General features: G+C 36.5%; 1 long non-coding RNA gene across 1 annotated transcript; it reads right to left on the bottom strand.

Moving 5' to 3' along the window:
- Positions 1-9,430: 9,430 nt before the first annotated feature.
- Positions 9,431-12,733, bottom strand: LOC135207145 (uncharacterized). Its single transcript, XR_010312894.1, has 3 exons — positions 12,645-12,733; positions 10,265-10,400; positions 9,431-9,950 (listed from the first exon to the last, which is right to left on the bottom strand). It is a non-coding gene; the product is annotated as an uncharacterized LOC135207145 (long non-coding RNA).
- Between the last annotated feature and the right edge of the window lie 1,942 nt (positions 12,734-14,675).

Below are 14,675 nucleotides of genomic sequence, written 5' to 3'. Positions count from 1 at the left end.
AAAAGACTGTCCAAGTCCGAAGTCAAAAGACTGTCCAAGTCCGAAGTCAAAAGACTGTCCAAGTCCAAAGTCAAAAGACCGCCAAGTCCGGAATCCAAGACCTGCCAAACCAAGCAAGTCAAAAGACTGGCCCAAGTCCGAAGTCAAAAGACTGCCCAAGTCCGAAGTCAAAAGACTGTCCAAGTCCGAAGTCAAAAGACTGCCCAAGTCCGAAGTCAAAAGACTGTCCAAGTCCGAAGTCAAAAGACTGTCCAAGTCCGAAGTCAAAAGACTGCCCAAGTCCGAAGTCAAAAGACTGTCCAAGTCCGAAGTCAAAAGACTGTCCAAGTCCGAAGTCAAAAGACTGTCCAAGTCCGAAGTCAAAAGACTCCCATAACAGCTACCACCAGTGAACTATGCCCACATGGACAGAGCACTTAAAACCAAAAGGTGTGCAACGACATTAGGTCTTTTATCATTCATTAACTTTTGTTAGCCGAACACGAGCAAAATATTTCGTATTTCATTCTTATCGATTTCACGAAAAGCAAAGTTTTGAAAACTAGTATTGGATTTTTATAATTATATATTTTGTGTTAGTCAATAACACCAAAAATGCAGCTAGCTTTTTCCTCTTCACGAAAAACAAATATTTGATTGCATATACTGGTTTTCTCCATATCAAAAGAAAAAATATCTTATTCAAAACTTCCAATGACTGGAATTATTAACCCATTATAAAATCTCAGAATAAAAAACTAGCATTTTATTTTTAATGTAGTTAATACCATCAACAAATCCCTATATACCTATTGCATAACACACCAGTGTCTATAGAACGCAACTGAAGGATCCCTCACACAAATACCTGAAATTGGCTCGTTGTGATGTTTTACCCATCCTTTATGTCAAGTACAAAGAACGAAAGGAAATCTGAAGGCAGGAATTGGTATTTACGCCGCAAGCTGATACCCCCCTTTTCAGTTGGCCCACGGACCACCCTTAATTGCAACGAAAATTACCATAAAAGCAAGATTTTGAGGACGACTTGAAGGATGACTTATCTTAAATGGAAAAAATGGAGGCGTTTAATAGCTTTTCCTTTAAGCCAAAATCTGACCACGGTATACCTACATTTGAAGCAGCTGTTCAATAAATTACTACCGATTAAAATCTTTCAGAACTCTTGAACACTTAAAATTCATACAATATTGCCAATGAGATCACAAAATCATTAGATTCTCTAGGTTCAAATTAGTATAGAAAACCAAAGAAACTGTCTGATATTCTATGGATCAACAAGCTGGGATTAGTAGTTTCTTTAGAGTTAAAAATGATTTGCTTTCACCACTGACATTTATCAAAGCGCATTATGACGAACTCAAGCTAGACAAACCACAACTGCTAGATATGTCACAGGGAAATTTGCTTAACATTTACAACTACAGCAATGACAAAAATACACGGGATCAAAATAATACGACTGTTAACCAACCTTTGCTTGCAAAGTAATTTAAACAAGTGCTGATTGCTGAAACTCAAGGTAGTCTCAATCTTGAACGCTTCAAAGAAAACGGGGTAGGTCTTCAGCATTTGCTGGGTAGACTTTAATATCTGAGATGAGCACCACAAGGCTGGGAAGGATTCGTCGTCCTCCTAGTAATTAGATATTCATCTTGACCTCCCTCTTCATGACTTCGATTTAAGGACCCTTTTCCAAAATGAACGACGAAGCCTGCCTGGTCGCCTTGTGCTGAGAACACTCGCTGGCCCCCTTGAGTTGCTGTGGCATTGACTCCAAGTTGTCTTTATTGTTAAATTTCCAAATATTACAGTCTGCAAAAAAAGGCATCGTTGTAAACAAAGCTTTACATAAAATATTAAAACAATTTGTAGTTAACTTAAGCTTAAAGAGAGAACATCTGTACAAACAGTAAATTTTACGTATATCTAGAACAAATATTTCGTATATGTTGAAGATTGCTGCCTTCAATAACCATTACAATGGAATTTACAATAAAGTTCTCATTATTTTGCCCCTGTAAGGAGAGGTGTAAGTAACATTGATTAGGTAGTTTAATTCAGTGGTCTGGTTAAAGTATTCAATAGTACGTACGATATAGTGCGTGTCTGAGGTCATAATGAGCAGACATCTTCTCACGAACAGAAACAAGTACAAAAGAGACGGGCCTTTACTGTTTTTTTTTTTTTTTTTTTTTTTTTTCATCTGTCCACCCGCCTGTGGTGTTTGCGTATGGTAACACTGCGTCCCGGGCTTTAGATAGTTACGCTATGTGTAAGTTTTAGGTAAATAAAAAGATATCTTGGTGTACATTTGCAACTGAAAAAGTGTTTTAATAATGTACTGTATGCGAATTACACCGTTAATATTCGAAATAGGATATTGTTATTATTGTTGAATGTAAGCTGAATGTAACTATCTAAAGCCCGGGACGCAGTGTTACCATACGCAAACACCACAGGCTGGTGGACAGATGGAAAAAAACAAAGTATAGATTCTTTTGCAGACCGAGACGAACATTAGTTAAATATCCAAGAAGAAATTCTGTTAATATTTAGCAACAGTAGAGGGCGTCAAGATCTGAATAAACAAGAGGCGGTAAAAACAAAACTGAATTGAATACATAGCAACTTGTTCAAGTCTTGACTTCAACGCATTACATAAATACTTAAGTAGCTATTGTAGCAATAGCAATGCAGTGAGTAACAGACCTAGCAGTACTCATTTATGAACACCTGAATTTGAAAGCAATTGTAGTAACGGCAGTGAAGTGAGTAACAGACCTAGCAGTACTCATTTATGAACATCTGAATTTGAAAGATCAATTGTAGTATGGTAATGCAGTGAGTAACAGACCTAGCAGTACTCATTTATAAAAACACCTGAATTTGGAAGATTAGATAGTACTAAATCTATCGAACAAACTGCCTTGCACAACTCAGGAATGCTGCTTTCATAAAAGGGCTTAAACATTGATACAGTTGTCAAGATTACCAACTTACTAAATGAAAATTTAGCAAACGCAGGAATATGAACAAGTGCCAAGTGTTTATTAAAAGTAGTCATTTTGGTCGAGTTTCACTTGTAACCTTTTAAAGGACGAACATTGATTTCCAGACGCGTGACATTCCACTGAAAGTAATGATGGTACCTCAAACTGTAAAAAATAAATAAATAAATAAATAAATAAATAAATAAATAAATAAATAAATAAATAAATAAATAAAATAAAATAAAAATAAATAAAAAAAACTTGAAATCGTTAACTGATTTTGAGTTTCAAGACAAAAATATCCAGACATGACAAAGCTTTCATTCAAGAACTGACTAGATTTTAGGTTTGTCAAGTCAATTCATCGACCAGTACCAGCAATAGCTAAGAAAAGCCCACTTACTCCACACCATTAACATATATCAAAAGATAAATTTAATTCTACAGAATAGTTCCGCACGGACTGCAAGGAACGTAACCGCGGATACGACATCTACTAGGTGATTGGGGCATCCAATGTATTTCGCCGGGGGTTAATTACAGTCGTCCGAATAAATATTACTTAAAATTTTTGTTCAGGAGGTAAAACTGCAAAGAAAATCTGCAACTGCCATAGTCTAGGCCGCCGCGGAATAGTATCCTAGATCTACCAAGATAAGGCGACCAGAGAAAAATTAAATCTCTAATGAAAGTTTCACAGTTATCCATATAGCAATATGTCAACAGCCTAGAAAGCATGAAGGAGGCGGACTTATTTTCATTAGTATTACTGTTACATGGTTTAACCAGACTACTGAGTTTTAATATAGTTTTAATATACATTTAAATATCGCAAGGGTGGCCAAAGGATATTGAGACCTATTCCTAAATTCTTGCCTGACAATACCCAGGACATACTAATATGGTTATAATTTACTGCACAAGTTAAAATTTCTGAAAGGCAAGGCCGTCCTGAGCTGGAATATTTGTTAATTTGAGCAACTGCAAATGGAAAAATAGATTCAGTAATCACTAATTAGTACCAGAAAATTTCTTTAACTTAAAATGCAATACCTTCTGAAGGGCATAATGAGAGCTTTGTGTAAAACTGGGGCAATGACAGAAGTCCTCTTGCATAAAAATACAGAAAATCTATCAAATTACACAATGATACGTTCTCGTTCAATAAAGCTTTCATGAAAAACGATTTAGTCAAGTGTAGTACAATAATAACGTCACTGATGAGTTTTCAATGAAGTGTAAACATTTCACCTGGAACGTGGAATTTCAGTATGGAAATGCATTGGCAATTTGAGTATTTGTAAAAAAATAAATAAATATACGTAGGTTTCGTAAATAGACAAGGCAAGTGATCTTCAGCACAGCTCAAGGTATTGAATGCTCAAAAGATGGAGAGTAAATATTACACTAATTTCAAATGACAATTACGAGAGACTATGAAAAATCAAAATGCAACATATGTGAAATTCAGTGAGCGAGATGGGACTTTAGTATCAATCATTCAGTATCAATCACTTAAAAGAATATCCTCGACGAAAACCACTCAATTTTTTTTTTCTACTATAAGGCCAATTAACTGATATGAAAGGCGTTTTCTATTCCAGTAAACTTAAATAATGAACCTGAAGGATTTACTAAACATTAAGTGAAATAGCAAACCAGAAGTTGACAGTTTTCAAGTATTCTTAATCATTCACGAGAGAAATCAACCCCCCTCGACCAAGTCAAAGGCCAAGAAACATTAAATTTCAGGCATCGGCTTGGTAGTAGTCTGCTAATAGTTTGTTTGAGCGCCTCAGTGGCGTGGTCGGTATGGTGTTGGCGTGCCACCTCGGTGGTCGCGAGTTTGATTCTCGGGCATTCCACTGAGGAGTAAGAGATGTGTATTTCTGGTGATAGAAGTTCACTCTCGACGTGGTTCGGAAGTCACGTCAAGACGTTGGTCCCGTTGCTAATTAACCACAGGTTCCATGCAACGTAAAAAAAAATTTAAAAAAAAAAACACAGTACAAGAGTTTGTTTGTATGGTGCTTTTACGTTGCATGGAACCAGTGGTTATTCAGCAACGGGACCAACGGCTTTACGTACTTCCGAACCACGTCGAGAGTGAACTACTATCTCACATCTCTCACTCCCCAGTGGAATGGCCGAGAATCGAACTCGCGACCAAAGAGGTGGGACGCCAACACCATACCAACCACGCCACTGAGGCTAATATGCTAATAAACGAATAACCTGCCATCTCAAACCCAGTATTTCCAGCAATACCTTGGACTGGGCATACCAAAAATCCACTATTTCTTAAACCTATATTTCCAACAAAACTTAGACTTAGCATAGCAAAAATCCACTTTTATTTAAAACTAATATTTCTAAAAATTCTTTGGATTAGGAATGAAGTTCTTTCAAGGTTACTCTTAATACCACTAATGTTCCAAATGCAAATCATTACTGCATCAAGTTTATAAACTGATAATCTAAAGATACGACTGGCATACATTAAGAAACCGACGTGAAAATTACAAAAGCAGTCAAGAGTTAAAACAAATCAGAAAAAAACAAAAGCTACGAACTAATATCCAACTTTAGATATTCACCTTGCTACAATAAGTAGTTGTACCCTGTAACAGAATCAACAGTCCAACATTCTCAAATGTCTCGTTTTTTCTATAGCTTTGTTAAGAGATCTGATATTAGAGAAAATGCAAAACTGGAATTTTTCTTTTGGCATTTTAAATATAGGTTATATTACAGTGATATATAAACAAAAGAATCGTAGAGGAATATTTAAAATAAAAAAAAATACTTAACGCAATGGCAAACGTGAATTTCTGATGGACAAAAGTCGAAAGCAACAACTCATATCACCAGAATTTTTCACTAAATTTAAGAGTAAAACCTGTCCCAGCTGTTAGTTATGTTACCCTACATTACTGATTCGTCTTAAGTCATAATATGTCTATTGTAATAGTATGGAAAGTGAAAAATGGAACAGACATCAAACAGTGTTGACAGTCTTAATCGTCTCTATAGATTTGAGAATCAGTAGTTAAAGCAGAAAATTAAAATAGCTCTATATATTCAATTTAAGACTAACTCAAGTTCAGAATCACGAGATATCGTTAGGTTCAAGATAGAATATTGAGCTTGAGTGCTCAAGTGTGCTGACTACTTTTAAATTTTCACACCACGAAAAGTATATACCTTAACCATTCTCCTATTAAATTTCTATCAGTATAACAAGATACAAGAGAATTAGGATGTTTTAAAATTACAGAATCTCGCTTTGTAATGTCAATAAAAGCTATTGGAAACCTTTCAAGAACATCAAACTGTTAAAATCATTACAAATTTAAAGTTTACATGCATAACTATCCGAAACACGTAACATTACATTCTTTTTGAAGGAAAGTGAAAAAAAATCTTTATCTACAAAAAGTTTTTGAGAAAAGTTATTACTCCTTCACATTATATTTATCAAAAGTTGACTATTCATAGATCAGAACTGAATAACATCGTATCAACAAGGGAGGGGGTTAGGGGTTACATCACAGGAAAGTTTGATCATTGAAATATTAAAAGTCACATTAACCGTATGAAAAAGGGTGGGTTGCAAAACTAATGTATATTACAAAATATGGTAAACTTTTTAAAATATAAGCCTCCCAGGTGTGTGTTTGTTTGTATATTATTTTTTTTACGTTGCATGGATCCAGTGGTTATTCAGCAACGGGACCAACGACTTTACGTGACTTCCGATCCACGTCGAGAGTGAACTTCTATCACCAGAAATACGCATCACTCACACCTCAATGAAACGCCCGAGAATCGAACTCGCGGCCACGGAGAATGCACGCCAACGCCATACCGACCGCGCCACTGAGGCGCTTCCCAGTTTTGTGCCGACATACAGTAGGAAACTAATTCTCTTCCGGTTTTCTTCCCTTGAATAGAAACCACTTGAAATGTCGTATGATGTGAAGTGCTCACGTCGTGAAGGAAGAAGACCCGAAGGAACTGTTACCAAACGATCCGGAATATTTCCATCGGGAACTCAGAAGTTGGATCCTAAGAAGAAAAAAAGTATAATGAATATTTGACACCGATATTTTGTCGAATTACTTCAATCCTCTTCAACAATTAAACCTTTAATGCAGCAGAATTTAAGGATAATTTATTTTCAAACTCAATTTTACTTTAATTGAACCGAATAAAAAATTAAGGCCAAATGCCAAGCACTAGGACCTATGAGATCATTCAGCACTGAAACAGAAATTGACAGGAAAAGGTTTGAAAGGTGTAACAGGAGACAAACCTCAAAGCAATTCCCCTATGAATCAATTGCTAGAGAGGATCGAAAGTAATATGTAGGTTAAGAATATGACCGTAGGTACAGTAAAAGGAACGGAAGGGAGTTGTAGCTAGGGGCCGAGGGCAGGCTGGAAAGAACCTTAAGTACCTAAAGTAAGGCGCACAGTGCACCACATGAGGTCTACTGACGGCACTACCACCCTACGGAGCCAACTTAATTTTAAAAACTGTAAAATATCAGCTTTTAATATTTAATGGTGTTCTAAGTGGAAATATCTTTTTTATTCGCTCAACTATGTGGTAACAGTCACCATTGTCAAAAGCTGGTGATATTACGTAGTCCGCAGTTAACGCAAGATCTCAAGACCCAGTTACCGGGTAAGTATCAAGTACAAACGACCTTTTTAAGCTTAGCAGTCGTTCAAAAGTTCTTAGCTACAAGGATATGCAGACATCCAGGGAAGTTTAACATTCATTATTCATGGGCGATTTATTTGAATTCGACAGTCTGAATCTGAAAAAAAAAGTATTAGTTTACATTCGGTTACCTGGTATGCATAGCAAAGCAAGTTAAAAGTAGAAACTATTTCAAATAATTTTTGAGTACAACTTGCAACAATATCTCCACTTGTATAGTCTTAGGCCCTGTCCACACGGCCGAGCTTTGCTCGACGAACTTTGTTCGATGTGACGTCAGAAGCGGAGAAATCGCAGCAAAGTTCTGACTTTTCTCACTGTTTCTCTGCTTCTGACGTCACATCGGACAAAGTTCGTTGACCAAAGCTCGACCGTGTGGACGGGGCCTTACCTCCTTTAACAACTTCAAGTTTTAAGTTATGGCTTTGATTCGGCAGGAGTCATTTAGCTGTATTGTCTGATTCTCCACCACCAGCATTTCGGGCTCAAAAGATGAAAATTGCATCGTTCAGGGTCAAATGAACATCTAAAGGTGCGTCCACACGGTCGAACAATGTCCGACGGACAAACATTGTTACCAATTGTCCGCCGGTCATTGCCTTGTGAACAGAGTAAAAGCAGTGGTATACAACCTCATCTGGTACCACTGTTTGTTACCAGATCTATTACCATCGTTTCAGCGCTTATGACGTCATCCGCTTCGTCTATGATATGGTAACAATGTTTGTCCGTCGGACATTGTTCGACTGTGTGGACGTACCTTAAGGAATACCTTGATCCCTGGTAAAGTTGCTTGCAGCTATTTGCAATCAATTTCCACGGCCTGAATCTAAGAATGACCTTCACTTTCTTCCTTTACATGGTAACAGACCCTGACACTTGGGAATAGGCTCTCCATTCTTATGCCTCTCTTACTGAAAAGTCAATAACCATTGTTGAGTTGTCCTACATCAAGACGACTGTCTTCGAGTTTTATAGCCATTAGCAGTAAACTTAGATCCACACTCTACTATAAGTGTGGAATTCGCGTTCCTACCCAGATGCCCCGATGAATGCCATGTTTCCCTACCATTTGAGTTAAGCACAGATGCTTATCTAGTATCATGTCGTCCTTATCGAAGACGCCCAAGTTTCACGTTTTCAAACAAGATACTGAATCACACTAAAGCTAGAGTCAAGAGTTTCTCAAAACTCGACAGAGACAGGTAAAGCAATACTGATGTTCATTACATGTTGGAGATTAACCTGGCCTTATGACAGCACAGACTTGCTCATAGAGCAGCCCGTAGTATTTTTATTACAGGTAAACAGGAGCTTATAAACAGGGGTGCGGACGGATATGTAGTATCCGACTCACACTAAGGCAAAAACAGACTCTGGGCCAGCCGATTTGTGTTTCTACACAAACTTACAGACAAGAATATAATTAGTTAACATTTATCAAAGACACACGAGTATTATGTTGGCGGTAAGGCCGGAAAATGCTCTATATAGTGAGATAAGGCACAACGCGGTTAGATTAATTATGTAAAAGATATTAGTGGAAAAGCGTTGTCCTTAAAACCTCATCACAGGATCTTGATAAGTCTTTCTCAGTCTCTCAGCTACCTCTGGATCTCTCTCCGCATCATCTTGTAACAGGTGTAATAGGTCATTTTTCCCGTTTATGGTTTCTAATCTGACCTCTCATATGGATAAGCCAGATTAAGATTCGTGACTTCTAATTGTAATCATTTCAACCCTCGCCTTCTTTCGGTTGTCTATTAGATCGTTGATTTGTCAAAAGTTACTCTCAGATGTCTCCCTGACCCTTATTCATCATCATTAGCAGAATGAGCTGATGGCATCCATACGGTTAAACAAGTGCTGCCATTCGTAATCTTCGCCCATACTTTAAAAACTGGAGGAAATCCTCTACCTCTGCTTAGGCTGCTTCGAACTATTTCATTATGAAGTCTGCAGTGGATTGCAATTCAAATGTTAATATCCTGCAATAATAAGGAGTATTTTAACGTTAATTCACTGAATTATTTGTTCCAGTTGGTTCATTACGATTAACCATCGCAAGCTCAATATTATTTGATGTCCATCTACTCTCGGTATTGAAAAATGAACTTCAGTTACTCCAGAATAACTTGCCGTCAGATGGAGTTAGTTCGAGTGGAGTCTAAAGATATTCATTAGTAATTTGCCACTAGAAGGTTACTCCCACTATTCCGAAAAGCAGAGCTGAAATGATACAAAAAAAATTACAATCACGATTTCATCAGCTGTTGTCTTAGCTATTCGTCCCCTTCTTTAAAATAGTAAGTTGACGCTTACGTTTGGCACCAGAACATTAACTTTGAAGTCAAGTTAATATGGATCCTAGGAAGAACTTTTAAATTGAGCTTAATAATAGGAAGAACTTTCAAATTTAGTTTAATAATAGAGTTAAAATACGTAGGGGCCAATGTCAGTCATCCAATACATAACATATCTGACTAAATCACCTATTAGTTTGGTAACCACAATAATTTTGATACATATTTTCAGTGCCTTACCTCTGTAAAAGTTACTCCACATGAATATGATACCAAAAATTCACTGTAGTTCAGAGTTGCTTAACCATCACGAGTTCACCATTTTGCTTACAAATCCAGGTGAGGTTACCTTTGAAATGATACCGTTCAAAATCCACTGGAAAATAAGAAGGCATCAAAGTGAGCTGCATTCAGCTTAGAGTAGGTTTGCTGTTATGATACTACTGATTCATACAATAAAACTTAATAAACTTAGACTGAATTTTCGTCTTTCATTCTCTTATTTTAACGTAATGTGCGACTACCTGATTTGTCGTCTAAACACCTGTTTGATCATTGCAACACCGGTTCGATCATTCGCAACACCGGTTTGAAGGAAAGGCTCTAAGTGACGAATTGAACAAAAGAGGTTATTCCATCTTATGCCATTTCCCGTTACATTAGCGTTTCATCCCATTGCCCCTTTGCAATGGAGCCCCGTTTCGTAAGTCAAGTGGGATACTTTATCTTTGTCATATATGATTTATTCATACTTCATTTGTTTATTCTAAATCACACACACATCAAGCTAAAGCCTTTGTACATACTCCTTTTCGAGCTCCCGCTACTATAGCCCATTGCCTCTCATATGTAAAATCCTGCTCGTATCTATATTAAGATTATAAATTTTTAGGCTAAATTCAAGCTTGGCTCGAACAATATACTACCATTGTGGGACCAAAAGGGGACTATTTGTGATTAGTCTTTTAATGCCTAAATAAATCTCGAACGGAACTAAGTGTAAAATGAAACTAGAGTGAAAAGATAACGAGTGTGTCTGGCAATAGTCTATGGAAAACCTGGAGGTGAAAGTACTTTTTTTTATTCAAGTAAATGAAGTTCCTATTGCTTTCGAAATAATAATTCTCCCAAATTTCCTTCTTCCATGATTATCGTCCCAAATTACTTTTACTTACTCAAGGATGAAGAAGTATGATAAAAATCTCACTGTTCGATATTAAGCCTATTTTCAAAACTACTACGAAAGTGTTAATTGTTTTAGGCATAACCCTCTTGAGATCGACGGACGGAGGTAGGGTGGTTTGGGCTTTGAAAAAAAAAAAAAAAAAAAAAAAAAGTCACAGAAAATAAAAATTCACAGAAAATAAAGTCACAAAATAAAAAGTAAAAAAGTCACAAAAAATAAAAAGTCACCGAAAATAAAAAGTCACAGAAAAAAAAAGACAGTAAAAAGTCCCATTAATTTACGGTGGCCGATAATAGAATTCACAATATTTCTTGGGGTCAATATTCTTACAATATATTTTAGTCTTATATTTTGGTAATTCTAAGCCTGCATTCCACAGTAAAGTAGACTATGACAGTTGACATTTTCCTATGTTATTTTACTTACTTAACAAGTTTTAAAATATTTATTCGGCCGAGTGTAATTAAACCGTAATTTAACTTTGAAGACTACATGACGGTACGAGGGGTGCGATGTACCGGCGTACAGAGTTCAAGGATAAAAAACAGATTAGTTACAGGTGACCGGCAAAATATTATCTTCTGAATGAATTCTGGTCGGGGGTGTGGGATACCTAACCAGCAGGGAGTGTAACAAAGGTTATGATACTAACCTAACCAACCTAACCTAACCTAGGAGAACGTGTTACCGGCCCGGGGGGCGGGGAGGAGCCCCGCCCCCCTTCCCCTCCTTAAAGGAAGGTGAGCTTAGAAATGTAACATAGGTAAGAAGTCTGTCTGAAACAAAAGCTCTCCTATAACATGGCGCATACACAGTAGGATTCGGCGTCGTTATAGCAGTAGTAATAGGTTTATTTATCACTTTATTTCAGCTTGTATTTCGTGTTTCAATTGTCATAAATATGAGGAAATAACACGGCAAAACCTTTCCCAAAGTGTTTTATCTCCCCCCCCTCCCCCATAAACCCGCTTTCCCATCGGCCACCCTTATGGTAGGACAGAGTTTAAGGCGTTATTCTCCCATGTGTTTTACCTCACCCCAAAACCCCGCATTCCCATTGGTCCCCCTTACCGTAGGATAGAGTTCAAAGGTAAATTACAGGTTAATTACAGCCGGCCGAAAAAAATAACTTTAAATTCTTGTTCAGGAGGTAAAATTCATTAGAAAAACGTCAACTGCCACAGTCTAGTTCGCCGCAGTATACGGGCTTAGATCTACTACACTTTTGAATTCTTGACGGAGCAACAATTTCAAGTTTGAAATTCTAAATTTCAGTTCATTTAGCAACACTCCTGCTGCAGTAGTACCATTAAACCAAATAACGAAGGAATGAAAACCACCTCGGTTAATTTCGGATTTACTGTTAACACTTTCTACATTTCATTAACTCGAGTACACACTGAATCAATGAAGAACACCTACTTCGGCATTTACCTTTTATCTTGAAGCGATGAAGCATTACAGATCCATTTCCCAAACGTCCAGCGAAATAAAGTGTCTGAAAACCTTCAACGATCTGAAATTAGATTACAAAAATAAAAGGACAAAGAACCGACTTCTGTAAACTATACAAGTACTCCGAGATCTTAAGAGACTTCTTTATTAATCTTCAGGTTGCCGATATGGTAAAGCCATTGTCTTAAAGAGCACTTAACCGTTTATGCATTTAATGCTTTAAACTGGAACTATGTCGGCTGAACCTATTATTGAATATCACTTCAAAATATATTCTTTGGAATAACTACAACCCTAAACCAAAGGACCACGATAAAAGAACTTTACTAGTCATGTCCTGGATTATACTTTAATACTAACTGACCACGATGGTATTTCTACTATTCCAGCCTAGTCCTGGACTTTAATATTAAACTGGCCACAATCAAATATAGCTTTTCCAGGCTGGTCCTGGACTTCACTTTAATAGTAAACTGACCACGATCAAGTTTAAAGTCTCCAGGCTAGTCGTGGCCTATTAAACTTACCACGATAAAGTACAACCTTTCCAGGCTAGTCTTTGATTTAATATTAATCTGACTACGATCATATAACTTTTCCAGGCTTGTCCTGGACTTCACTTGAATATTAAACTGACCACGATCAAGTAAAACTACTCCAGGCTAGTCAAGGAATTCATCTTAAACTTACCACGATTAAGTACATTTCTTAGCTTGTCCTGGACTTTGAATATTAAACTGACCACGATAAAGTAATACTTTTCCAGGCTAGTCCTGGACTTATTAACCTGACCACGATCAAGTACAACTATTCCAGGCTAGTCGTGGAATTATGATATTAAACTGAACACGATAAAGTACAATTTGTGGAATTTCTATATAAGCATTCCGCATCGTTCGTCCCCTCGAATACCAAAGACAATAAACGAAAGATGGGAAACTGACTATTTATACCATTAAAAAAAACGTCATCCAACCCGTCAGGATGCGCGCCATCTATTGATTATGCCCTCAACTAAAACTCGGCTGTGGCGTAGCGCGGCTTTTTTAAATGTTAAAATTTATTCTTATGCTCCAATAAACTTCTCTTTATAAATTATTGAATACTAAATCGATTAATATTGCTTGTTAACATGATTATAGGGCTCTATCATAGCTTATGACTTATATATTAGGCATTTCTGAATCATTAAATAAAATCCTTCAGTTAATGTAACATTAATTGCTAAGTATCTTTATCTAAAATTGAGAGGGCAGTTAGAATGAAACAAACTTATTCTCATATTATCTTATTATTTCACCAATATAGTATACAGTAATTATTTTCCTTTTTTTGGGCTTGTGCTTATGATTGTATACTGTACATACCTAAGCAACTGTACACAAATGTTCTTGCAAAGAACATAAACAAAGTAAAAGAAATGGCACATGCTTCATTTGCATGCAATAGTCATACAAGTCATGCAAACAAAACATGCATATATCAGAATTTAAATAGCAAACAAAGCATGGGATGATCAAAACCAATAATATGAAATCAAAATGAAAAAGCAGACTTAACTTGCATGCTGATTAGGCAAAAGTTAAGCAATATTTGTTAATAAAACTAAAAAAAGTACAACAACAAAGTAGTAAAAGTAAGGTACCCTTTTATAACAAATGCAATGCTGTATTTTACAGAATACTGTATAAGCAAAAATCTAGGTTTAACTTAATTTCCATAAAAAAACAAATAAAAATTGAAATCACAAATCAAATAGGAAACAAACCTATTTATAACAATTTATTAAAATCTCATAGCCCAATTGTGGGAGTTCTCAAAAATGCATATTCAATTGGCACCCTTTTATGAAGGTAATGTAAACAACACTTCTGCCTGGTATTTTCTAGTAAAATGCCATTTCTGCAAGAAGCATGCACATTCCTAAAAAAATTTGAAACAATTATTCTAATTGACTTGAACCATGTTTCTTTTTGCATCATGTACAGTACAAGCAAATATCATAGGTTT

The sequence above is a fragment of the Macrobrachium nipponense genome, chromosome 32 (assembly GCF_015104395.2).
Source record: "Macrobrachium nipponense isolate FS-2020 chromosome 32, ASM1510439v2, whole genome shotgun sequence".
Lineage (NCBI taxonomy): Eukaryota > Metazoa > Arthropoda > Malacostraca > Decapoda > Palaemonidae > Macrobrachium > Macrobrachium nipponense.
Note: the sequence above shows the minus strand (reverse complement) of the source record. Positions and strands in the feature narration are given on the sequence as shown.